We start from the raw sequence: 27,582 nt of genomic DNA on the forward strand, positions 1-27,582 counted from the left end.
GCCCATCTTTGTGTATTCCTCCGCCAGTGGCATCTCTTTCCCCTTCGCTCAGAGGGGAAGTCGTGGCGTCACCACCGCTTGTGACTCTCATCGATGACGTATCTCCCAGTCGCCTCCTCTCTTAGCCGTGACGTCATCTCTGCTGCCCAGTTCGAAACATCTCCCTTCCTTGTCTTCGGAGCCTTCTCTGGCACATCAGTCCGAGATCATGTGCCAGGCAGTGCTTCAGAGGCTGGACTCTGTTTCAGATGTGAAGTTGGCTGCCTTATCGGAAGGAAGGACTGGTAGGAAACTCATTGCTTTGTCCCCGCCTTCCGAGAAGAGTGCGCAAAAGAAGCTAGTGCTGTCTTCCTCTTCCTCTTCCCCTCTATGCCTCGTAGGCGTATTAAGCCGTTGGAAGGCTAAGGACTTTGCCCTTCCTTCGCCGCCGAGGGAGGACAGCACGGACGTGTTCCCGAGAGTGCTGTGGTTTCGGGCAGTGTTAGTGATGTGTGTTCTGCACGGGGTCGCTTCGCCACCGAATCTCGTACGTGCATCCAACCCCACACCGTCCTTGCACATTGCGAGCGTGTTGCAACCTCCCCCATCCGTGCACGTGATGGTAGTGCTCCTTCTCCCAGGCCAATTCGTTGCCGTAAAGATCTGAAGGCGCCTGTCAAGAGGTCGAAGGTAGTGAGCACGGGGGTAGTGCAGCCGGAGTGTTTGCTTGCTTCCAAGTCTTCCACTTTAAGGGATTCTCCGTCAATCTCAAATGCTTGAGTTTCCCCCCCATCTCACGTACGTACGGCTGCCACGCCCGTGTCTTCATGGACGTCTGGAGTCACCTGTTGAGGTAAATGATGTGCCTAATGTTACAGTGGGTCTGCCTTGGAGGCTGGCGCTTGGACCCAGCCCAGATAGGCTAGTAGGGGTTTCAGACTGTTTGCCTACTAACCCTTCTGTGAATTTTGGTGAAGAAAACGCGTTAGAGGAGCCTTCCACATCCTTCTCGTCGTCGGTCACCGGTTTCTGTCTTCCTTTTTGGAGGTTGTTGATCTCATTCGTGGGTTCAACAATTTGGAAAGTAGAAATCAGGCTCGGTCGTCTTACACTCCTTCTTTGCTTGAAAGCCTTGGTGGGAGCTGCTCAGGACCCCAAATCATCTCTCCAGCTGCCGTTGTCAGGGCACATTCAGTCGGTCTTGCAGAAGGTAACGCCCTCTGTTTTCTGACCGGGACATTCACTTCGCTCTAGAGGCTCTACCAAACTCCTACCCCCACCTCTCACAAGACATAAGTACTACTACTTGCTACGAGCTCTGCGTTTTTGTTGTCACGCCACCTTAACCCAGACGTCATTCGCCTGAAGCCGGGTATGACTTTGGAACAGGTGAGGTCAGTGGCTCCGTCCTTATCTTCACAAGACGCCTTAGCTTTGGAATCTAAGGCGGCCTCACTGTTGCAGACGGTTTCTTGGCTGGATTCTGTCTTGTGGTGATTGCCAAGATAGCTTCTGACAGGTCCCCTGATGGGTTGGTGAGTGCCGCCTCGCTTGCCAGTCTCTTGCAATCCGGGGGCAAGGCATTTTCTTATTTGGTTCACCTCAGTGCAAATTTATGGGCTAATCTTCTTCTGGTTAGGAGGGACACGGCTTTGTCTAGAATGGAGAGGTCGCTCGACTCTGAGTCTTTGCTGGCCTTGAGGAAGGGTGATCTGTTAGAATCGCAATTTTTGTTTCCAATGCGATAGACCGACGTCGGGCTGACACCAAGGACCGACTGGTGCACCAAGCCGTGTCTAAGTCAGAGCCCCCCCTCCATCTCGGTCCAGCAGCAATCGAGGAGATCGTCGCCTGGTAGGCCATCGAGGACCTCGAGTTTGGCAGGGCCTTCCCATTCGACACAGCCCAAGTCTCAGGATCAACGCCCCTTTCGCTCTCATTCCTTTAAACCAAGAAGAGGCTCTAGGGGCAGAGGTGAAGGGGGCCGTCGGTAGGTTGGGTGCCTCTCCCTCTCCTGCGCCACGGGTGTGGGGGTGCCTGGCTGGCCATTGGGCCAAGTGGCAGTGTTACGGGTCGGAGAAGTAGGTGGTAGGTGTCTTTTGGGTGGGATACCTGTTGCCATTCGACTTCTCTCCTCCTCTGTCGGACAAGCCGCAGCTCAGGAAGACGTATCCCCCAGATTCTCTGAAGTTCTTGGCTCTTCAGGAGGAAGTGCAGAAAAACGCTGGACAAGGATGCGATAGAGGAAGTAGTGCGTCCGTCCCCGGGTTTTTACCGTCACATCTTCTTGGTGCCCAAGGCGTCGGGAGGATGGAGGCCCATGATCGACTTATCCACCTTGAATCGCTTCATCAGGAAGACACGGTTCAAGATGGAGACCCTGCGCTCGGTGTTTGGCAGCCGTGAGGGAAGGCGACTTCATGCTGTCGATAGACTTGAAGGACGCATACTTCCAAATCCCTGTTCATCCCACGTCCAGGAAGTTCCTTCGCTTCTCTCTGGCGGACAAGATCTTCGAGAAAGTCTTGTGCTTCGGGTTGACAGACCACAGCCCCTCAAGTGTTCACAAGGGTCTTCTTTCTTGTGTCAAGTTGGGCCCATGCTCAGGGGTTTTCCGTTTGCTGAGGTACCTCGACGATTGGTTGGTCTTGGCAGTTTCCAGGGAAAAGCTGCTGCAAGACAGGGATCGTCTTCTTCGGTTCTGTCTGGAACCTGGGCATATTAGTCAACCAGGAAAAGTCAAACCACGTACCCACTCAAAGGATTCTCTACCTGGGCATGGTCATCGATACAACAGTGGCGAGAGTTTTCCCGTCGGATCAGAGATTGGAGAAGTTGCGGTCTCTGGCGCGCAACTTCCTCTCAAGTCGCATCAGTCAGCTCATCAGTGGCAGGTTCTTCTGGGAGTATTATCTTCCTTGGAGAAGCTGGTCCCTCATGAGCCGTCTTCATCTTCGGTCTCTGCAATGGAGACTAGGGGAATTCTGGTCTCCGGCGGGGGACTCTCCCCTGTTTATGGTCCCACCGTCTTTGGAAGTGAGAGATGACCTTCGTTGGTGGTTGGACGACCAGAATCTATTGAAGGGTGTCCCTCTGCGTTCTCTCACTCCAGACTTCCTTCTGTTCTTGGACACCTCCCTCGCAGGTTGGGGCGCACACTTAAGCGGCCTCATCGCTTCAGGTGTTTGGGGTTTAGAGGACAAGCAGCAGCATATCAATGTCTTGGAGTTGAGGCAGCTTTCCTGGGTCTGAAGGAGTTTCAGGGGATGATAGAGGGCACTCTGTCGTATCATGTTGGACAACACCACGGTGGTAGCCTACGTGAACAAACAGGGAGGCTTAGTTTCTCAGCAACTTCATGCCTTGACCGTCGAGCTTCACCAGTGGGCAATCAGCAATTCGGTAGAGCTCTCAGCCAGGTATATCCCAGGGAAGCGGAACGTGGTCGCAGACAACTCAGTCTCCGGGATCAGATCTTAGGCACAGAGTGGTCTCTTCATCAAGTGGTGGTGGACAGGCTTTTCCAGATTTGGGGGAGACCCATACTGGACCTTTTTGCGACACGTTACAACAGGAAGCTGGAGGTGTTCTGTTCAGTGGCAGAAGATGCATTCCAACATCCCTGGTACAACCTGGAGGTGTATACCTTCCCTCCGTTTTGTTTGATCCCTCAGGTTCTGAACAGGCTGTTGGGTTCACAGGGTCTCAGAATGACTCTGGTGGCCCCTCTGTGGCCTCAGGCGGAATGGTTTCCAGATCTGCTATCGTTGTTGTCGGAGATTGCGAGGGAGATTCCGTGTTGGTGGCATCTCCTGTGTCAGCCCCATGCAGGGAAAGGTATTCCACCAGTCAGTAGAGTCCCTGTCTCTTCACGGTTGGAGGCTATCAACTATCTCCTCCGAGAGAGAGGCTTTTCTCAGAAGTCAGCTGGGCACATGCCCAGCAGTCTTAGGAAGTTAACCTCCGCAGTTTACCAAGGCAAATGAGCGATCTACTGTAATTGGTGTCGTAAACAGGGTTTTTCTCCACTCGCGAACTCTATTCAGCGAATAGGACTTTTTAACCTTCCTCAGAGACGAGAAACGTTTGTCCGTGTCAGCTATTAGAGGCTACAGGTCGGCTTTGAGTTTGGTGTTATGCCTGAAGAGTATCGACATCTCCTCTTCCTGGGAACTTTCACTGCTAGTTAGGGGGTTTGAGCAGTCATCTTCTCCTAGAGAGCTCAAGCCCCCACCGTGGGATGTTTCCTTGGTGCTCAAGAGCTTGACTAAAGAGTCCATATGAGCCCTTGCGCCGCTCATCTGATAGGAACCTGATGCTCAAGACAGTTTTCCTTTTGGCTTTGGCATCCTCCAAGAGGTTAGGAGAGCTCCACGGTCTGAGTTATGAGGTGAAGCACACCAGGGGTTGGAAGTCAGTGTCCTTCGAATTTGTCCCAGAATTCATGGCCAAGACCAAAATCCCTCAGTGCATGATGACAGGTTCGCTTCGTTTTCCATTCCATCACTGACTGACTTTGTGGGTGGTGATGCTCAAGAGCTTTTGTTGTGCCCTCTCCGGGCCCTGCATTACTATCTTAAAAGGGCTCGGCACCTTAGACCAGGCTGCCGCAGACTTTTTGTCCGTACAGGCTGTACAAAGAAAGAGGTGTCTAAGAATACTATCTCTTTTTGGATACGGGAAGCCATCAGACAGGCATACTTGACTCTTGATGATTCCATCACCACATCTGTGCAGGCTAGAGCACATGACGTTAGGGGTATTGGTCCCTCACTGGCTTTCAAAAAGAACTTGGCTGTACATAGAGTGCTGAGTGCTGGTACTTGGTTACGCCAGTCCACGTTCACCTCCTTCTATCTTAAGGATGTGCCCACAGATCTATGGACACGTTTTCCCTGGATCCTGTAGTGGCTGTCCACAGGTTGTGTAACTCATAGTGGCCTTAATGGGGCACCTTTGTATCTTACCTAAGATGATTGTGTGGATGAGAGAATGAGTGAGTTGGCTGGCCTCCTTCTTTCTCTTGTACCTTTCCTTCGTTCCTTCAGGCGGTTTAGGGAATTGACACGTCATTTGCTGGACTGGTCTGATACAGGTGAGTGAGGTAGTCATCTGTACTCGTAGTGTGGTCGTGCAATATACAATTTCTTATCCACTATTTAGTAGCATGGGCTCCGCTCCTGGGCAAGGAGGAGTCAGGAGTACTACAAACCCTAGCGCTGGCCCCCTTTGTTTTTGGACAGTCAAAGTTTCTCTTTAGTTCCCTATACAATGGTTATCTCATATATCATTGTACGTCACTCAGGTTCTGAGTGGTTAGATTTTAGTGTATCTAGCTTCTCAATGGGCTTCAGTCCCTCTCTAAGAACTATTTCTTTTGAGAGCTGAACTGGCGGGTAGGCTCCCAGCCAGTCTAGGATGTCTTATACCTCCCTCCAAGTATGAGTCTATCCTATTGTTAAGACCGAGGGTTTGTTCGCGTATGAACAAATGACAAATTTTCTAAGACAATTTGTATTTTCATAGCTACAAACCTGAGGTCTTAACGTTATACTGCCTGCCTCTAGCCGCCCCTCTTTTTGTTAAGTCATCCTGAGTTGGGAAAGACTGGAGTAGATGATCGGCGTTTGACCACTCTTCACCCGATCTACGCATGCGTTGCCAGATACCACAAGATTCCTTGCTTTCATCTGCTTTTTTTACTGGATCCAGCTAGGCCCTAGAAAAGTATACTATTGTTAAGACCTCAGGTTTGTAGCTATGAAAAATACAAATTGTCTTAGAAAATTTGTCATTTTTATGTTAAATATTCCTGAATTTATGTTAAGGCATTTTTTAGTATGATGCACAAATTCATCAAAATTGACTCACTGATTGGATTTGATTTGACACAAAATGTATCTAACTTGAGCAACAAAAAGAAAATTAACTGTACTATGGTACCTTCCAAAAGACTGAAATGGAAAAATATGTAATATAAAAAAAATGTATCCTTCAGTTTATGCATTGTGCACTGAAATTAAGTGATAATCTCCATACACAGAACTCAACAGAGTTCCCTTGTCCTCTAGAGCTTGAGAGAATGACGTATTGCTGAACACTAAATATATTTTTGTGTGCAGTCAAATGGATGAGAAAAATGAGTTGTGATTCCCACAAACTTCTTTCTGTGAATTCTCTTTCCTGAAGTCTTCTTTGGGTTTATTTTAGTCATACAGCTCTCCCATTTTTTCATGTTTATGAATAAAACTGGTTGATTATGGATGAGTAATCATGAACAGGTAAGTTTTCTACACAAGTCAAAGCAGAATTAGGAGAAAACAATTTGAAAAATTGGGGAGGGAGTATGGCACTTTCAACAAAGCAGTTTGAAATTTATATCATATATTTCAGATTTTGTGTCCATGCTAAGTACAAACCTTTTTATATGCTGGAATCATTGTTTTTGCGAGATATTGCAACTCGCAACATTTTTAACTGAACTTATGTGTAATTTCACACATAAAACTTGAAGAAAAGTCCCCATTATCATCTCATGTTAATGACCCACTTCTTATGACAGGCATTTTGTTTTTTTTCCACCTATGTATATATTTCATTAACAATTATGTGGGCTATCCTGACATTTATGCCACTCTGAATACATGGCTTTGTCAACATCAAAATCCTGCTTTTGAGCCAAAATCTTGTTTGTTATATCTTTCACTGCTATAATGATTGATACAACACATGAATTTTCATATGAAATCATAATGCATATGCAGCAGGTAACAAATTAATAAAGTAACATCATACATGACCCAAAAATAATTGGTTAACATTTAAAGAGTTGAGTGCTGAAAAGATATTTGTCCCGAGACAACCAACACTAATGCTTTCAATGATATACTTTCCAATTATGGCCAGCTTTTGATAATGACCATAGTAATAGTAAAATACGGATAATAAAAATGGTTAATATGATAATGTTTAAGTGAATACGTGGAGTATTACAGTACAGTATCATGAATCTGGATTGGAAAGAAGTACAATAAGAAGCTATAGCAGTTAGCAGCTGAGAAAACCTTACCTCACATTATCTCCCAACTTTACAATCAAACCTTAGTTGCTATTTTTGAGCCATTTCTTTGGGGGGGGGTGGGGGGGGGGGGGGGGGAACATAGGGTCACTAAAATATATTTATCTATTGTAGTGACATAATGTGGCACCAACAACTAATTCAAAAATGCATTGACACATCAAACTTTTGCTTTAGATAAAAGATAACTCCATACCTCAAAACAATTAAAATAGTTTACCTTTTTAGAGTTTCTTTGGCTTTCAAGATAGTAGGTTACAGCATCCTTTTCAAAAAAGATCAGTGGTATTTCCAAATACAGGAATCTGGAGGTTCACAACGCACTGCAAAAGTATGTCTTCTCTGTTTCGTGGAAGTCTGTAATAAGTACAGTACTATTAGGATTAACTGGGAAAACTGATGTAAGACAAAAACAACTCTTTTGATAAAGTTTAAATGTTATAATCTTTAGGAAAAACTACTGTAGTTTTAACTGAGTATATTGTATACAATGGTAGTACTTCACTTTTACACAAGTGTGAATAAGAATGAACACTGCTGTTTTAAGTCAAAATACCACTACCTATCTCAACTGTTTTAAGTCACAATATACATACCTATCTCAAATAGTGACAACACAATTCATATACTGTACAGCATTATACAATGCATAACTGACTTACGGCAGATTTTACAGCGCAATAACTTGATGTTGCATGAAGTTATGGCAATAACGGCAAGAATTAGCATCAAGTTAATGGCACTTACTGCGCTGTAACTTGATGCAACATCAAGTTACTGTGCCATAAGCACTGTTAAAGTGCATTAGACCTACCATTAAACTCAAAATGAAGTTTTCATAATAAAACTAATAGTATGTAATACTTACCTGAACACCTCACCAGCTGGTCACTGACAGCCCAAACTACATCCCCACAAATTTTCCCACAAAGTGGGTATTAACTGTCAGTATACCAATGCTGCAGGTAAAAAAGTCCACCGAGTTACCTGTGTTACCGTTGGCAATGTTGGTGCAAATACCGGCTACCAGAGGCCTGCCTCCTCAATTGAGTCATTCACTATCAAAACTGAAGAGGGGAGGGGGATGGGAATCATTCAGGTGTCCAGGTAAGTTATTACAATATTAATTTTATTATTGAAACTTCATATTGCAATACACTCCCTGAACACCTTAGCCCGATTAATGACACTTAATTGGAGTTGGGATCAATTTAATTCAGCCCGACCTGGGAACAGAAAAATTCCTTAAGAATGCTGAAGAAGTAGCCATCCCCCTGATACTGTGTGCTCTTAGACGTGAAGAACAACTAGAAGGCTCGAAAAGGATGAAGAACCATCTAATGCCTGAGTGATAACTTCTTGCATAAAGAAACTAATAGCATTCTTGGAAATTGGGGGAGATGGATTCCTAGGAGAAACAAATAAGGTCCTAGAATGAGGTAAAAGTTTCCCCGTGTGGGACAAATAAGCTTTGAGAGCTTGCACTGGACGCAGTCACATTTCCAACTCGTCGCCTCTACGAAATCCTCTAATGATGAAACTTTAAATGCTCTTGGAAGGGTATTCAATTGCGATCCGATTTTGCCACAAATTCTGCAAATTTGAGAGAAAAATATCCTGCCCCAAAAATGCTAGCCACTGCTTGAATTTTCCCAATCCTCCTTGCCATTGCGAGAGGGACTAAAAACAACACCTTCTTAGTTAACTCTCTTAACAATAACGCTTCTAAAGGTTTGAGAGCCAAAGAGCCAGACAGATTTAACAGCCGCTAAATCCCACGAGGGGGCCTGAAGTGGAATAACCGTATGTTCTATTCTAAATGATCTCAAGAGATCGTGTAAAATCTTACTGGTCGCAAGTTCAGGCAGGTGAAATCTGAAAGTGCTACTGAGCGTTGACCTGTAACCAGCAATCGTTGAATACGATAAGTTCTTTCCCATCCTCAAGAATAAGAGGAAATCTGTCACTTTAGCTATCGTTGGACGAGAAATGCTCTGCCCCTCCTTTCAGTACCAGCTATGGTACATAGCCCACCTAGCCTGATAGTTTCCTCATTGATCTCCTCAGACAGAAAGACTGTTGTCGAGCCACTACCTTAGAGAGTCCTGAATGACGCGCTGCTTGCTGGACAGTCTCCAAGCAGGTAGCTTCAGCACACGGAGATTCTGATGGAAATAATAAGTGTGGCTGTCTGAGAAGATCTTTCCTTTCTGAAAGGAGTACTGGAGCTTCTGTCAACATTTCCAGAAGTCTTGGAAACCAAGGTCTTTGTGGCCAGAAAGGAGCTATCAAGGTCATCTGCGTGTTGGTACTGCTCCGGAGTTTGGCCAGTACTTGATGTATTAGACCGAAAGGAGGGGAAGGTATACACCTGAAAGATTGTCCCAGGAGTGCAGCATTGCATCGGTCCCGCATGACATGGGGTCCGCTACTGAGGAAAAGTATACTGGAAGGTAGAAGTTCAGTCTCATGGCAAATAGATCCACAATTGCTGGCAACTCCTTAAACAGATGTTGCACCTCTTCCTGTATCAGGGTCTATTCGCTCCCGAGAACTTCGTACGAATGACTCAATGCATCTGCCAAGACATTGAGAGTTTCCCCAACACGAATTGAGGGATAAGGGAAACCTTGTGGTCTTCGCACCAATGAAGAACTCTCTGAGCACATCGTTTAGCACTGTCAATCTCGTTCCTCCCTCCTTCTTTAGGTAAAACACCGCTGTGACGTCGGAAAAGAGAGCTACCACTCTTCCATTGCTCTTAACTCTCGAAAATTTATGGACTCCTCTCGATCCAGATCCCTATAAAGGACCACTGGTCTGAGAATTCCTCCAGGGTTGCACCCCAACCCTGATCTGAGGCATCTGTATACAGATGAATATCTGGGAGAGGGTAGTCCAGTCTTACGCCGCCGGTCAGATGATGTTCTTCTAACCACTACTGAAGATCCTTCCGGCAAGAATTGTCACAGACTACCACTGCGTTCTCTTCCTGAAAGTCCCAGCAATTCCTGAGACACCTGCAGAGAACGCATCCGTAGACAAGACCCTGGAACTAGAAGCAAGAGGGAGGACATTCTTCCCAACAGCTCTTCCACACGCTCACTGGTTGAGCTCTGTCCAACATGAATACGTAATTCAATTGTCGCAGGACCGCAAGAACTCATTCCTGTGTCGGGACAACCTTCAAATAACGTATCTGAATTTCCATCCCCAAATAGGTCTTCACCTAAGATGGAATCAGAGCTTTTGTCTAAATTGACCCGAATCCTTAAGGTTTCACCTAAGTCCAGTAAGAAATCCCTCGCTATTACTTCATCTTTGGACAATACTTGGACTAACCAATCATCGACGGTACCTCCTCATATGAAATCCCCAACGATGTATTATCCCTGAAACTGGGGACATCACCCTCATGAATACCTAAGGTGCTGTGGTCAGACCGAAGCAGAGAACCTTGAACTGGTGTTCCGGATGGACCCCGAGGAAACGAAGGAACCTCCAAGATTCCTGATGAATCAGAACCTGGAGATATGCATCCTTGAGGTCCACTGAAACCATCCATTTGTCTCTTCAAACTGACCGCAGCACCGACTGTGAGGTTTCCACGTGAAACTTGGTTGACACTATCAGTTGGTTGAGACCCGAAAGATCTATGTTGGGGCTCCAAGACCCTCCTGTTTTCGCGGTAACGAAGATCCGGCTGTAAAAGCCCCAGGGAAGGAGGAGCAGGCTCTATTGCTCCTTTCTCCACAAGGATTGAATCTCTGCTGCTAATGCTATCCCTTTGATGGAAGACAGGGAATAGCTGGGTAAGGTGAACCGGGGAGTCGGATAGAGGAGGATGAGAATGAAAAGGGGCTCTTTACCCGTTCTTCAACACCTCCACAGAATGGGCCTCGGTGCCAACAACAAATAAACTTAAAAATATAAAAACTGAAGTCTATGCATGGAGAACATCCTCACAGGAGGAAAGAGCAAAAGAGGTGATCCTAGCAAGGCTACGTATAGGACACACAGATTCTCACATGGTCACTTGATGTCAACACCACATGCTGACCCATGAAATGTAACAGATGTCAAACACCATGACAGTACAGCATTTGCTTGTTGAGTGCCCCAAATTGGACCCAGGAAAGATCTATTTATCTGCGGAGTTCGGAAATGAAAAATATTCTTGCGGAAAGCAGGGATTTTTCAATTAATAAAATCATAAATTTTTAAATAAGACGGGTTTCAAATAAAGTCTAATTTTTTTTTTTTTTTTCTTCTTCTTCTTTCTCAGGATTGATCCCTGAGAACCAGCCCGAGAAGAGTCTACTTGAGACTCAGAGGTCTGGAAAAACTAAACCTATTAATAATAATAATCAACACCTCCACTACCCCAACTCTGCACCCCACTCCTTCCAGATGTTCGAAAAAGGAGCAAGACCAACCTCCTACTGGTACCAGTGAAAGGGACCCTCCTATCTCCGAAAACCCCTCTTGGACAGAGGTTTCGAAGAAGGAACAGAAGCCGAACCCTTAGAAGCGAAGAGAACCTTCTTTAATGATCTCCCTCAGCTGCAACACGGATCATAGCTTACTGCAACTCTACTACGAAGAAGATGACACAAAATTAACCATCACAGAAACATCTTCCTCCCCTGAACAAACTGTTGCAGAGTACAAAGGGCCCCCCACCCTCAACAGAACCCTTTTGTGATATCGTCGGATAGTGCGGAGGCAGATGAATTCTGAAAGAAGTCCCTCCTCTGCTTACCAAAGAATGTGGTACATCCAGCCGAAATATTAGCCTGGTATGCTACCCCATTGAGAATGAAGTGATATAGTTGTCAAACAGCACCGGATCTGAAGGAGAATACCCATTCTGCTTCAGAAACCCCATCAAACCTGACAACATCCAAATAGAGAGGGAAAAAGCTTCTGACTGGCTGCAGAAAGTGTCCTCTAAAATACATGCCTCACACAGTGTGACCGCTACCAACCTGTTTGGTGAAGGAACCCGCGAAAGAAGAGCCTCAACCAATTCGTTATGAGGAACTCTGACACTGGAAGAAGGGTTACCCGCTACCTCATAAAACCCCTTCCGATTAGAAAGCAAGGTTGAATTCTGCCTACCCAGAGAGAACCTAACCTAGTGTCCACCTCTCTCAAAGCCTGCTTGACCTGGCCAAACCAGACCAGCTCACTAGATGTTTGAGAAACTGCTGGCTTGGTTGAGTACAGCATCTCAAACATTGCCTGATTCGGTTGAGCAGGCCCCTCTGGAGCCTTGGACTATGGATAAACAGAATGGATGAAATCCACCATCCGCTTGTATTCACTTTGAATAGCCGGAGAAAAACCCACATCTGGAACTCTTTCTCTTCCAAGGAAACATTCTCTATCAGGCTGGTCTGACCAAATCTGAACTGGAAAGAGGACAGGATGACCACCTGTAAAAAAAAAGCTACACTCGATGATCCGGAAGCTGCTACCCCTGGATGCGCTAACCCAACACCTAACATACCTGGTCCCAACATACCTGAGTCAACCACATTTGGTTGCGCAAGACCCGCACCACCAAGAGACGATGACGCAACAACTGAGCCAGCTGCACCCACTACCCCTGTGGGTGTGCTAATCAACACCTAACTACCTGGTCCCATTACACCTCAGGCCAACCGCATTCTGTTACACAAGACCTGCACCACCAATGACGATGGTGGAACCACTGAGCCAGCTGCACCCACTACCCCTGGATGCACTAACTCCACACGCAACATACCTTGTCCTACACACTGAGGCAACTGCACTCAGTTGTGCAAGACCTGCACCATCAAAAGACAATGACGCAACAGGTGAGCCAGCTGCACTCGGCTGTGCAAACCCACCACCGCTCGATGACAAAGACATAACGCCTGAACCTACCGTACCTGGGTGAACAATACCAGCACCTAAAAGCGGAGAAGCCGCAACACCTGGTCCGCTAACCTAGGTTGAACCACAAACCCACCTGGATGGATATCCCGAGCAGAAGTCACATTGGAGAATGGAGGGGGAGTAATTGCTCCCGAATAACCTGGAACCAAATCCGAACCGAAATTTGCCACCTTAGACAGAGGAACAGACCAACCCTTGGGGAAAGTTGAGAAAGAAGTTGAAGGAAGAGGGAAACTGAAAGAAGCCACGCTCAGAGTAACCACCGGAGCACCCACAGCCGAAGTTGGGTAGGTGGAGAACGTACCAAGTGAAACTGCACTCAAAGGTACCTCTACAGATATGCTATGGACTGCAGAACCCATTGGGATCACCGAATGAAGATTAACATCTATTCTAGTGAAAGAGGAACTGCAGATACAATTGGTACTGTTACTTTCGATGATGATGCAACGAATCATCCATAACCAAAGCCCCTGCATGAACCGCAACGGAGACATTATGTCTCAAACTCATCATAGGATGTAAATCCGTCTTTGCGGAAGGTTCCCCAACTGCTTGAGAAGCATGTAAGTAAGAAGTCTGAGAACCTGACTGACCCGTGAAGGAGCTAAGGTTGAAGACCATAGAAACAGGTTGCGCGAACAAAGACTCCGAGATGAACTACAAAGATAAACTCCAAACATAGACCCGTAAAAACTGATTGTTAAGGACACTAAAAGAAGATTTAGAATGCAAAGTTAGAAGTGAAGGATCTGAAGCAGAAAAAGAAGAAGCAGCCATAGTTTTGGAGAAAGAAAATAAACCGACTCTGTTCCCCCTGATAATCTGGTAAACCTTATTAGTAAACTCTGAGAAGAAATTCTTTAGTACATGGATGGATAGAAAATGCAGTGGACCCGCCCCCTGTATTCGCGTTCTTCGAATTTGCGGACTCGCACATTTGCGGATTTCTCTTGGGAAACATTTACCCGCATTATTTGCGGAAAATTTGCCTATTTGCGACATTTTTCTATGAGAAATATCCAGAAATACCTGTTTTTTATCAATTTCGCACTTTTTGTGATAAAATTATAAAAAAAAACCAAGTATAAACATTTTTAGTGTTTGTTCTTTTAAGTTTTAACTAACAAAATAGGCTGTTTTCAGCATTTTTATTGGGGGGTTCCAACTATTCGTAGATTCTAACTATTCGCCAGGGGGTCTGGTAAGCATCCCCTGCGAATACGGGTGGGGGTGGCCACTGTATTACAAAAACCCAAAATGGAAACGGTCTCACTAATAACCTGTACCCTTGAGACAAACCTAATAGATTAGCGTTATACTCTGCTAAATTTATACCCTGGTCATCCTAATTACCACCACCAAAATGTAACCCAAACTTATTCAGTGAGGGAAAAAGAACCTTTGAAGAACGAGTACAATATCCAGCATCTCAGCACCCGACAACCGAAACCACATCCACACTCCCACCTACAGACTTAGAAGTATTCTGTCAAAGAGACTTTGAAGCAGGAAATAAAACCTCTGAAGGATCCAATGATGAACCCGTCATACTAGGTACCAACACCAAACTCAAACCCGAAGAAACCTGACCCTTCAACTTTTCTTCCTGCACACTACTAAGCAGTTATCCCTACTTGTCTGTGTCTGAGCTAGACCTAAAGCTTCCGAACCTACCACTTGAGGAGAAAGGGGGAATTCTGCTTACCAACAATTGCCTGTTTACATTTCAACCAAAGAACAATTTACGGTTGTTATTTATGCTATAACCCAACAAGCGAATAATAGGTTACTGGTATTCTTCTAAACTCGGACTGGATGTATTTCCTTTTCTGGAGTGTAGTTTTTTTTACAAACATTCGCTGAGCTAAAACAAAACAAAACAAAAAAAAAGCCCCATGGAGCAGATTTTATTAGAGAAAGGTCATGATCACATTCTATTAAATGGATTTTGCTATAGTTTAGATAGAAAACTTCGTAATGAAAAGGAGTCTTGGCCTTGTACAGAGACATGCAGAGGTCGAAACTCATATTAATGGAAGTTCATGGGAATAAGTTATGACGCATACCATGTGCCGCAGCCAGCAGAATCAGCAATGAAGAAAATGGTTTCAAATCTTTATGAACAGGCTAGTTCTAATGAAGTTCCAAGACGAATAATCCAAGAAACACAAGTTTTTTTACCAGATGAACCACGGTTTTTACTATCTAAGTATACTTCATTGCAACAGTGTTCAATGTCGAAAGAAAAAGAGATGGTGACCCAATTACTGCACCTAATAGCAGCAGTGATATGTATTACCTGACTATTTGTGTGTCACACACAGTGGGAACCTTTTTTATTGTATGATTCTGGTACTGAAGATACCAACAGAATATTAATTTTTTTTGACTGCAAAGCATATTGAACTTATTAAAGAACACAAAAACTTCCTTGCAGATGGAACATTAAAGTAGCCCTACACCTTTTCCACCAACTTAATGTTATTCATTTGTTTCTGTGAAGGATATGTTGTTCCAGTGATTATATACTTTTGCAAAAAAAAAAAAAAAAAAACAAAAAAAACAACACAGGATTCATATGAAAGGGCATTAAGGACAATTTTGAATTTAGCCCCAGATATGACACCCGATACTATGCTTTGTGATTCTGAAAAGGTGTTTCAAAATACATCTTCAAATGTGTTTGAAGGCACACAAATAAGTGGTGGCTTTTCTCATCTGGCTCAGTGCATATGGCGGAAAATACAGGCTTTCAATCTTACACAGTTTATATTTATAAGCGAGGAGCACATTCGAAAACATTGTAAGATGTTGGTAGGCTTAGCTTTTGTGCCAGCTGATGATATTTGCGAGGTATTTGAATCTTTGCAAGATGTTATGCCTCCTGAATTGGAAGAGCTAACGACCAATAACTCATTAGAAGGGTGGCACCGAAGTCTTCAGTTAACATTGGGTTATAACCACCCAACCTTTTATAAGTTTGTGGAGTTTTTTAAATTGGAGCAAGGCAACGCAGAGAAAAGGATACTGAAAATCAGAGCTGGACATGACAATTCCAGAAAAAGAGTGAATTATTAGAGAGCAGCTAAGGCAATAAAAACGCGTTAGTAAATATGGGAATCGAGCAAACAAATTGGAATATACTTACAAAATATAAGCTACCTCATAAATTGCAGATATAAATTAGCATGAATAATTTTTTACAGGAATATTTTATAGTGCATATGTCATTTATATAAATATTTTTGTCTACTTTTTAAATTCAATATGTTACAAATATAAATTAATTTGATCACTGTTTTCTTCGTTTTCCATGTTTTTATTTTATTTCGCTAATTGTCTTTGTGCTGAATAGTCCTTGCCCTGCATCGTCATGCGCAGAATTGTGTCTAAGCTGAATTGTCATGCACTGAATTGTCTCCTAAGCTGAATTGGCATACGCTGAATTGTCGGTGTGGTACTGTCAGCACTGGAAGTTGTCCTGTGCAGAATTGCCAGTGCTCCATACTACTATTCTCCTCACTTTCTGCTAACTTGGTCATTAAATTAGAAAATAAACTAGACATGCTAGATGACAACCTATCTTCTAACTTCCTAAACAACTTTTAATTCAAGAGCTTCTTTATATACTGACTGCGAATCTACTACTGACCTACTCAGTAATTACTCTTGGAAGCTAAGGATTTCCTGTGTTTTAAGTAATCCTCCATTTGCTCTTAAGACCAATCCTTACACTCTTCACACCTCTGCCTGATGCTACACTGAACCTTCCTACACGTAATGCATAAAGAATATCTGTCATGTTTGAAAGTACTTATCCTCCGCTTGCATGATGTGCAAGACTGATTGCAGCAGATTGCTCGGACACGTCGTCAGTATACAAAGCAGACATAGAGGCGTTGGTTGATGACGTTTCTTTATGAAGCTTATCCATCTCGTGCCCAATATCAAACCAGGTCAACACCAGAAGTTCCAAATTCAGATCAAACCGAAGAAAAACCAGAAGCGTAGTTGAAATAAAAAGGCCAAGGTCGTAATCCAGTATACATAGACCAAAAATGTTCAGTGGGGGCAGGCTAAGACCAAAAGGTTCACCGATGTGGGGTGGGGTGCATCTCGCGCATGAAAGAAACTAATAGCAATTGAGGAGGCATGGCCTCTGGCAGCCGGTATTTGCAGCACATTGCCAACAGGGACACAGGTAACTCAGTGGACTCTTAACTGCCGTGTTGATGGCGCTGACAGTTAAATACCCACTTTGTGGGATAATTTGTGGTGATGTAGTTCGGGCTGGTTAGTAACCTGGGCTAATTCAGGTGTTCAGGGAGTTTATTGCAATATTCATATTAATGAAGGTGAAGGGGAGGGGGAGGGGGGCAAGAACCAGCCTAGAACTTTAAAAGAGTCAGATCGTCCCAGTTTTACAGCTAAACCTTTGGCCTAATGTGGAATGGAACCCTTTAGAATACACTCAGATATTTTCAAATAAAGTTATATGAATTGTTAATGAATTAGTAATAAAATGCATTTTTTTTATTTCAACCCAATCAGTTTGGTATGTATCTTTAAAGCAGTAGCAGCTTCCCACCACACACAAAAAGTCCAGCAGTTGAGCAGCTTTCCCAAACACACCACACCCAACCTTCCGTTACCCAGGTATCATTTTGGTTAGTGTCTGTGGAATGTTAATATTTGTAGTTCAATCATTTATATAAGGCCTGTACAACAAGCAACTCTCTGTTGTCTTTGGTGGTGAAAATTAATTGTGTGCTCTATTATTTTTTAGGATATTTTTCTTGTACCATCCATATCTCTATTGAGATGACAGTATTTATCCAGTGTCAGTAGTGCGTGTACAATTCTCCCTATTTCTAAAATCTGTGTATACTTTCCTTTGCTGGGCTTGTAGTGCAGCAACAACCTTGCTGTTATCACCACAGCCTTTGTAAAATACATTGTCTGAATTTTAAAAAGTTGGGGAAATGGATGGTTTTGGGATTCGGTATGTGGACTTGGTAGAGCAATGGCTAGAATTCCATTGTCAGTTCCAAAATGCATCAGTTTTTTTTATGCTACAATACACAAGAAACAGGTAATATACAGGGAATCTGGGCTTTACTCCAATGAGTGCTGGAATTGTAATCATATTGAAAAGTTAACACCAAGGTAACTGTGAACAAAACTGTTAAAAGCACTGCAGGTTCACAAAAACTGAGGTAGGTGATTGAGACACCCGGCAATCCACATGGCTTAGTCTTAGTGATGCTACCTTCTGTCTGACAAGAAAAAAATTTTCGAAACCTGGGAGAATTTGGGACCTGAATTTTAAATATAGGCTATACAGCAAATCTGGCCTTCATCTCACAGGTATTGGATTGTGGGTAGTAGTAGTATTTGTATTTGCTAAGATGTAAACTGAATCTGTGTCTTGCCTGACAGATACTGTATTTCATTCCAAGTCACCCTGTATGAAATGATATCAAGGCAGATGTCCAAAGCAATTAGTATTGCAATCTGGATACAGTTAATGCTAAGAGGACAGCTAAATCTAGATACATATCCTTCCTAGCAGATATTAAAATATGAATGAGACTCTTACTCTCACTGAATTATCTGTTCTGGATTTTTCATAAAAATCGCAATACAATAATATCATATTTGTCAGTTGTAAACTGTCAGCTGGCTATCATTACCCATCTGTTGTTTGGTTACACAATGTTTTTTATAAGTTTCTTGGCTACTTTCAGCAGTACTATTAAAGATTATACATATGTCTATGACAGTTTCTTCAAGCAAAGGATGCATGTATAGATTATCATCTGCCAGCAGAGGGTGCGAGTACTGAGGGTAGGTCATTCCTTTGGCCTTTCCAACATTTTTAAGGTTCTTATACAACGTTTCCAGTCTTGTATTGCAAGGGAAAATGCATGGGACCCTAACAATAATACAGGAATTCTTTTGCTTTTGTAGAAACTTTCCACATGTATTTAAACGAGCCAGAAAAAGAGGCTTGTGTATTATGTGCACACATTCTTCATTACTAAACAGAGAAACAACCAATTAAGACATTTAGAAAAAAAATAAAGATATATACTACCTGTGAAAGGTAGTGCCCCTTTCCTTTGTATCCATTTCATTTTTCTATTTGGGCAGTGAGGAACTGCACATTTCGTCATCCTTAAATAAGCAATTGTTCCTCAGTTATCAAGACAGCATTATAGTTCTTACAGCTTTCCATAACAGAATGCAGCCACCATCCAAGTCACAATAGCAAAAGCTGTATTCAGCACCAATAGGGCTGCAATCGAAATAGTTTAATTAAATAACAGTAAAAGTGTTATAAAATAAATAGATTCTTTAATTTAGTGCAAGCTTTCTAAAAAATGTATGCCACACCAACTTAGCTCATTTAAAAAATACCATGAGGAGTGATAACTTGGAAATAAATTTGGGAAAAATATCCTAACCTCATGAGAAGTCAATTTGGAGACTGCATGCTACGTCTCTTACAATGTCGGATTCTTATTCTTTATACACCATCCTTATATACCAGGTATTTTTAAACAACAACCTGACAATTTTTTTAAAACAATTTTTTTTATACAAACACATTTAATATATGTAGCCTTAAATTTGTTCTCCATTCACTTTGTAAATATGTTCCACAGCAGAAAAAAAAGTTCCTACTGTACCATCTACTCATCTGGGCTCCAAAGCTCCCTCTTGGTGACAGTTAAATCATCCCAATGTTATCTGTACTACATTACCAAGGAGAAAGAGGGGTGGGGGGGAGAATGCTTTGAAAAATGTTGTAAAGTGATGAGGTTTCCTAACAGACATTTCAGTTTTAAAAATTCCATTTATTTTTATCACACAGAACTAGGATGGTCTGAGTGGCCAAGAGCTATTTAGGAAGGACTCATTAATGCCTTTGGAGCTAAATGGACTGCATAAATTAGGAGCCTAATACTCCACAATATATAGCTGATTGACACATTTGGAGGTGGGTCAAAGACAGCAACATTGTAAGAGTTTTAAAATTCAAAATACTCTTAGATTCCTTACTGCTAAGGTAGCTGACTTCAGCATTCCTGCCTCTTAGCTGCTAAACCTTAGTAGCTTCCAACTAGGACGTGACCTATTAGTTGATGAAGCTAAATACAAGGGTTCTGACAACTGGACGGGGACCAATTTTGTTGACAGGAAACCCTAGCCCTCTCTTACCACGGGCATTCATGCTAGGATAAGTTAGACCACCTGAACCACACACAAAACTAACCTAACACACTACACTTCACAGACTGAAGAGGAAATAACCCTCTCAGACAACCATAAAAACAACACCACTTCATTAAAATACCTAGCATGTTAGTAAGTTATGGGTGGAAATTCCTTTGCCCAATACTGCTCCTGAGGATACATATGGACCCAACGTTTGACAATTGTCAAACGTTGTTTTGACGTTTCTAAGGTAATGACTTGCAAACACTGAATTAGTCCTCCAAAACGTCGTTTCAATGATATCTTTGAGGGCCATATTCTTCTTTTTAAAAGCAAGGAAGTAGCTACTGCTCTCACTTCGTGCGCCTTAACCTTAAGGATGCCGAAATTTTCTTCTTGGCATAACATATGAGATTCTTTAATTAGTTCCCTAAGGAAAAAGGCAATAGCATTTTTGGTCATTGCTCTGCTAGGATTCTTCACAGAGCACCACAGTGATTCTGAAGTTCCTCTAATCTTACTGGTTTTCTCCATATAATAGCGCAATGCCCTTACTGGACAAATAACTCTCCACTTGTTCCTGTCCTACTAAATCTGAAAGACCCATAATTTCAAAAGACCTTGGCCATGGATGAGCTGGATTCTCGTTCTTGGCCAAGAACCCCTCCCCCCTGAAATGAGGCAAACCGCCTTGTCATGTTTCCAGCCAAATATGTTTTGCTAATGCTTGCAGCTCACTCACCCTTTTAGCTGTGGCCAAGGCCACCAAAAAGATGGTCTTTTTCGAGATATCTCTCAACGAGGCTTGATCCATCGGTTCGAACTTACTAGTTCCTAAGAATTTCAGGACCACATCGAGATTCCAGGAAGGCGCTCTGTATTGGAGCTCCTTCCTTGTTCCAAAGGACCTTATGAGGTCTCTCAGATCTAGATTATTTGTAATATCTAAACCTCTATGTCTAAATACTGAGGCCAACATACTCCGATACCCTTTAATCGTCGAGTTGACAATTTTATTTCCTTCTTTAAATATAAAAGGAAGTCGGCAATTGGGTCACAGAGGTACTGGATGAAGACATCTTCCGACTCTTGCACCACTTGCGAAAGATTTCACTTCGCCTGGTACACCTTAATAGTAGAGGCTCTTCTAGCTCCCGGCCACCGCTCTGGCCGCCTCTCTAGAAAACCCCCTCGCTCTGACAAGTCTTTCGATAGTCTGACGCAGTCAGACCCAGAGCGAGGGGTGTTCTTGTGTACCTGTTGAAGTGAGGCTGTTTGAGTAGAACTACTCTTGCTGGAAGTGTCCTTGGTACATCTATTGTCCATTCCAGTACCTCTGTGAACCAATCTCGGGCCGGCCAGTATGGAGCTATGAGAGTCATTCTTGTCCCTTGACTCTCCCTGAATTTCTTCAAAACCTTTCCTAATATCTTGAACCGGGGAAAGGCGTAGACGTCTAGCCCCGTCCAATCTAGAAGAAAGGCGTCTACTGCGACTGCTTGACGGTCTGGGACTGGAGAGCAATAAGTCGTCAATCTCTTTGTCATTGCTGTCGCAAACAAGTCCACCACCCTGGCGACCCCATAATTTCCACAGACTCTGGCATACTTCTAGATGAAGAGTCCATTCTGTTGATAGAAGTTGACCTTCCCTGCTCAACAGGTCCGCTCTCCACGATTTCTTCTCCCCTTGAAATGAATCTGGTGAGAAGGGTTTACGTTTTCCTTTCTCTGCCCAAAGAAGGATCTCCTCCGCCAACTTGCAAAGAGAGATTGAATGTGTCCCTCGTTTGCGGATGTACGCCAGAGCTGTGGTATTGTCCGCGTTGACTTGCACCACCTTGTTGCGAATCACCGCGTTGAACTCTTTCAAAGCCAAGAAAATCGCCATCAGTTCCTTCCTGTTTATATGCCAAGCCGCTTCCTCCTTGCTCCAACGACCTGAAACTTCTTGATGTCCGAGAGTCGCTCCCCAGCCTGCGTCCGACGCGTCTGAGAACAATACGTACATGGTCTGGGTTCTTTTGCTGGAGAGACGCTCCCTTCGCTAACTTCCCCGGAGGTAGCCACCACCGCAATTCCTCTTTGATCTTGCGAGGAATTCGAAACAGGAAGGAATCTGGTTGCGATTTTCTTGGCCAGACTTGGTTCAAAAATATTTGTAGGGGTCTCATGTGAAGCCTTCCTAGAGAAACGAACCGTTCCAGGGACGAGAGGGTCCCCAGTAAGCTCTTCCACTCGTGCTGAACATTGTTCTTTCTCTAGAAAGGCTTGAACTTTCCGGATGCACTGCTCTTGTCTGTTGGGAGATGGAAAAGCCCGAAAAAGTCACTGAGGAGATCAGAATCCCCAAATAAACTAGCTCCTGACTGGGGGTCATATTTGACTTTTCTAAGTTCACCATCAACCCTAACTCTTTCGTTAATGTTAACGTCATTTCTAAGTCCCCCAGGACATTGCTTTCTTGATTGGGCTCTTATGAGCCAATCGTCCAGGTATAGAGACACTCTTATTCCTAGAATGTGTAGCCACTTCGCCACGCTGCCATCACTCTTGTAAAAACTTGTGGGGCTGTGCACAGTCCAAAGCAGAGGGCTTATTTGAACTGAAAGACCCTGTTCTGGATCACAAATCTCAGGTACTTCCTGGATCCTGCATGAATTGGGATATGAAAATATGCGTCTTGAAGGTCCAGGGTAACCATCCAGTCCCCTGGACGTACCGCTGCCAGTACTGAATCGGTCGTCTCCATCGTAAATTTTGTCTTCTCCACAAATAAGTGAGTTGACTTACGTCCAGTACTGGTCTCCATCCCCCCGAGGATTTCGCTACTAAAAACAGCCGGTTGTAAAATCCCGGAGGTAAGTGATCAGAAACAGGTTCTATTGCTCCTTTCTTGAGCATAGAAAGAACTTGTTCTTGTAGTGCTTCTTGTTTCCCTGGATCGCTGTAGTGAGCTCCAAGCTCTCTTGGCGATGTCGCAAGAGGTGGTCTCTTCAGAAAAGGGATCTTGTAACCTTCTTTGGCTACCTTGACGACCCAAGGATCTGCTCCCTTTTCTTGCCGAAATCTCCCAAAACTTCTGGAGTCTGGCACCTACTGATGTCTGAAGGACTTGTTGTTCATTGTTTACTACTGGGTTTCGAACCCCTCTTGGACGGAGCTCTTCTTGCTCTGAAGGCAGGACGAGAAAAGGACTTGCCTCGAAAGGCTGACTAGCTTGTCTTGATTCTTTAGGCGTCTTCTTAACCACCTTGTTGGGTAAAAATTTTCTTACCGAAGAAGTTAACAGATCCTGCGTCGCCTTCTGAGTTAGGGAAAGCGAAATATCCTTGATAATATCCGCAGGAAATAACTGATCCGAAAGTGGGGAATAAACCAATTCGGATTTCTGGGCGTTAGAAACGCCTTAGCAGCAAAAGAGCATAGGAGTGACCTCTTCTTTAAAACTCCTGCGGTGAAAAGAGATGCTAACTCATTCGCCGCCCATCCCTTAAGGCTTTGTCCATGCAGGACATAATACTGCTTGGGAGTTGAGAAGCCGTTGATTCATTATTTTCCACTGTTCGTCCCAGAGCCCCCAAGGACCAATCAAGAAAATTGAAAACCTCGAAGGTCCGGAAAATCCCTTTCAAGAGATGATCTAACTCTGATGAGACCACCACACTTTAGCCGAATTCAAAGCATGTCTGCGGGAACTGTCAACAATGTTGGAAAAAATCCCCCTGGGAGGAGGCAGGAACTCCCAGGCCGAGATTTTGTTCCCCCGTCGCATACCAAATTCCGGACTTCGATGCCAATTTGGCTGGAGGGAAAGAGAACACAGTCTTGCCCGCTTCCCTCTTTTCCTTCAACCACGTATCAATTCTTTGAAGAGCCTTCTTAGCCGTAATCGAAAACTTCATCTTCTTAAAAACGAGGACTTCTTCGGAGTTTTATTCTTGGAGAATTGAGAAGGGTGATGTCGGAGCTGCAGGCTGAAAATCCCCTTCAAAAAGTGAAAGAAGGCAATTCGTTAATTTCTTATAGTCTGAAGAAGGTGCTTCACCATCTTTTTCTTCCTCAGATTCTAAGTCTTCTATCTCCTCTTCTGCCGAAGACACATCCTGTAAACCAAGGTCTTGCTGCAGAAAATCTTCTCCAACCTCGCGGGAAGAAGCCGGCTCCTGCAGCCTGCGTCCTGCGTCCTTCTGAGCTCCGAGGTTGTGTCCTGCGTCCTGTTCCGGAAGCTTGCGTCCTGCGTCCTGCTTCCTGTTCTCGTAACTTGCGTCCTGCGTCCTGCTCCCGTAACTTGCGTACTACCCGAGACTCCGAAGCGTGATGAGAAGGAGGCAAACCATCATGCGTCCTTTTAGATGACTTGACGGGGAGAGATGCGTCCTTACGCCTCGTAGGAGGATGTTCCGATGTTCCCCACGATTTAACTAAATCGGCTAACCTTCCTTGCATCTCTTCAAGGAAGTTCCTAGTCTCTGTTTCCTGGCGGGAAGTCTGAGCAAGCGGAGAACGACGACGAGAAGGATCATCAAAACGAGAATTCGATCCTGAGCTCTACTATAAGGAGAAGATACCGGAGAGACTGCTCCGTATTCAGAAGGAGGGCTCCATCCAGAGAACCGTCGTCTACATGAGGTCTTGCGTCTTGTCTTGACTTAAAGGATCTCCTCCTTTTAAACGGAACCACCTCTTCCTCATCACTAGAAGAGAAAATCTCGGGACTACTCCACCGCTCTTGAGGGTCACGCTCATCTTGAGAAGACGTAGGTCTATGCGTCCTCTTCAGAGGACGTGAAACTTCCGCATAACGTCCATACTTGCCTGACGCGCACCTATCTGTAGAGAAAAAAACACTTTCCCAGTGTCGCCTTTTTTTTTCCTTTTCTATGACGCACTGCTGGCAGCCTGGGACGCAACAGGACTGCCTGAAGGGACAACTGATCGTAAGGGAACCCCTCTCGCCTCCCTTCGACTGTCGACATGCCTTCTCCCTTGGGTCTGGGAGCTTGGCAGAGGCCTAGGTCTAGGAGCACGAGTGAGACGATCAGCGCCCCCTCCACTACACTGACACTTTCAAACGTACCCACTTTGTCTGTAAGCTGAATCTGATCGCCCATTGACGCAAGGGCGGCAACACTTTCACATAATTAGTATCCTCAGAAACAGCAGCAGGCGCAGGAGAGACCTGAGGAGAAGGATTAACAACTTCTACTGGGAAGAAGGGGAGAAATAACAGAAGTATTCAAGGCCTTACTAGAAGATCCTGACCTCTCACTCTGAGACACCGTATTCTTCCTTACGTCTATCCTTTTCTAGTCTCTCAACATATTTTCTTGTGAAAGTCTTCCACTCCTTCTCATTTAAACTTTCACACTCATTACATCTATTATCCCAAGTACACAAAACCTCTCTACACTTCTTACATACTGTGTGAGGGTCTACCGAGGCTTTCGGCAGTCTCACCTTGCACCCTTCTTTCATACACACTCGAAATACTACACCAGAATCAGACATTATAAGAACTTCCAATTGCGATTGCCAATCCAACTTTCCAATACGATACCCAATAAACATCCAAGTACAGCGAAAGTCAGCTAACGAGTTCGAATTCTAGCAGGGAACCAACAACGATGTTGCCGGTTCAGTGGCAGAAAAAAATCTGACGAAAAATGGGAATGATTCCGAGCACCAGCGCCACGGGAGCGGGGTGGCGATCACCTGAACTACCAGTGATCTAGCGGTTGCCGCGAGTTTTGAAAATTCTGCAGTGCGAACAGAGAATATAGCTATATATATACCTGCCAGGTAAGTGTCATACATGAAACAAAATGGACGGAAATAGTAAGTAAGTGAGGAAATGGAAGGCCAAGCATGGCAGTGCTTCTTCAATCTCTTATGACTCTCTCCACCCTCTCCTAAACCCTCCAGGAACAGACAGGGCAGTCATACACAAAGGGATCAGAGCTGGGTCTGCTGGGGCAGCCGAAGAAGAAACAGCAGAATAGGTACTTATGTCATTGGTTGGAAAAGCATCTGCCGAGATGTCTCCTAAAATACTTTAGGAAGGTCATAATGTGCCTTGCAGTCCATTTTTCTCCTAGGGATGACTCGACTCAGAGAGGGTGGGGATCTTGAAGCAGGAACAAAGGGGTTGAGGGGAACTGACATTGTTCCAGCTAAAGCAGCAGCCAGAAACTTATGTGCAAACCCTGCTTTGACCATGCAAGGGGCGAAAGGAAGGCTGGTGAAAAGCAGGGAGAGCGGGTGAGAAAGTCAGTGTTTTGCCCTCTGAAGACACCAACAGTGCCGTTTTTTCAACTTGTGGTACCTGGCTAGTACCTCTCCACTGGGCAGGCAACTACAAAATTCACTCATATCCTCTGCAAAAGGCACAGCAAAAGTGAGTTCAACAGAAACAATTAAAATGAATTTTAAAGCTGGAGAATCCTCAGGCTCCATCGTTATTATAATAATAATAACCAAAATCATAAACAGCCAGTCATTAGTCATCCAAACAAGAAGTACTTTGTAAAATTTCAACAGAAACAACTATGGTGAGAGTGGTTAAAATCTGTTCATGAAAGTGGTGGCTGAAAGTGACTAGTTCAAGTGAGTTGACTGTTCCCACACCTGTTACTCACCTGCCACTACTTAACCATATATTTACAATGTTTTAATGATGAGGCCAGCCTCCCAAAGGTAGGCCATAAGAAAGACAAAAGTTTGCATTCTCGTTGTATTTGGTTTTATGCTAGCTCTGAAAACACTTAGGCTACCGTTCTTAGGAGGTAAAAGAGATTTTAAATATGACACAGGCCCTAGGCCTTTCTGAAAATTTAAATCCAGTTTTTTTTTTAACGACTGAACAGTTAAGAACCACATATTTGGATGCATGTATGTTTGAAAATTCAGATTACAGAAGTAAGTGATATAGTGGTCATAAGATTTTGACCTTTATTTCTGTCCAAACAGAAAATCTAACATTGAGGACCGTAGTTCAGTGAAAAAAAAAAAACCATATTGACATCGAGTAGGGTTTAGGATGGGGGTTGGAAAGAAAAGAAACAAAAACCTAGATACTATATGTAAGCAAGCAAACATTTTATGATATATGATGCCTTAAGATAGGTTAGTTTGACCCCTGAGGCAGGTAAAACGTGGTGCCTTAGATGAAGTTGGGTAAAGGTTATCATACATACGAATATTTCACTAAATAATTCACAGCCAACTAGGCAGGTTCGGTAGGTGATTCCTGAAGATCAGAGGTCAGGGTACACCCAGTTAAGTAGGATATGACTTCCTAGGTTTAAGTTAGTCTTTGTAATCTCCTGCCATAATCCTTGTTTCGGACTGTGCTCCTCATTTTATTAGAATACAGAG

At 43.9% G+C, this 27,582-nt stretch overlaps 1 protein-coding gene and 1 long non-coding RNA gene across 2 annotated transcripts in view; both read right to left on the reverse strand.

Moving 5' to 3' along the window:
* Positions 1-19,243, reverse strand: part of LOC135220668 (uncharacterized) — a 37,087-nt gene extending 17,844 nt beyond the window's left edge. The window contains exon 1 of the long non-coding RNA XR_010315750.1: positions 19,083-19,243. This is a non-coding gene — a long non-coding RNA (uncharacterized LOC135220668). The remainder of the gene's footprint in view (positions 1-19,082) is intronic.
* The window catches only part of LOC135220669 (glutamate receptor 1-like), a 713,951-nt gene that overhangs the window by 527,242 nt on the left and 159,127 nt on the right, over positions 1-27,582 (reverse strand). The gene's annotated exons all lie outside the window — the stretch shown is intronic.

This window comes from Macrobrachium nipponense, chromosome 2 (genome assembly GCF_015104395.2).
Source record: "Macrobrachium nipponense isolate FS-2020 chromosome 2, ASM1510439v2, whole genome shotgun sequence".
Taxonomy (NCBI): domain Eukaryota; kingdom Metazoa; phylum Arthropoda; class Malacostraca; order Decapoda; family Palaemonidae; genus Macrobrachium; species Macrobrachium nipponense.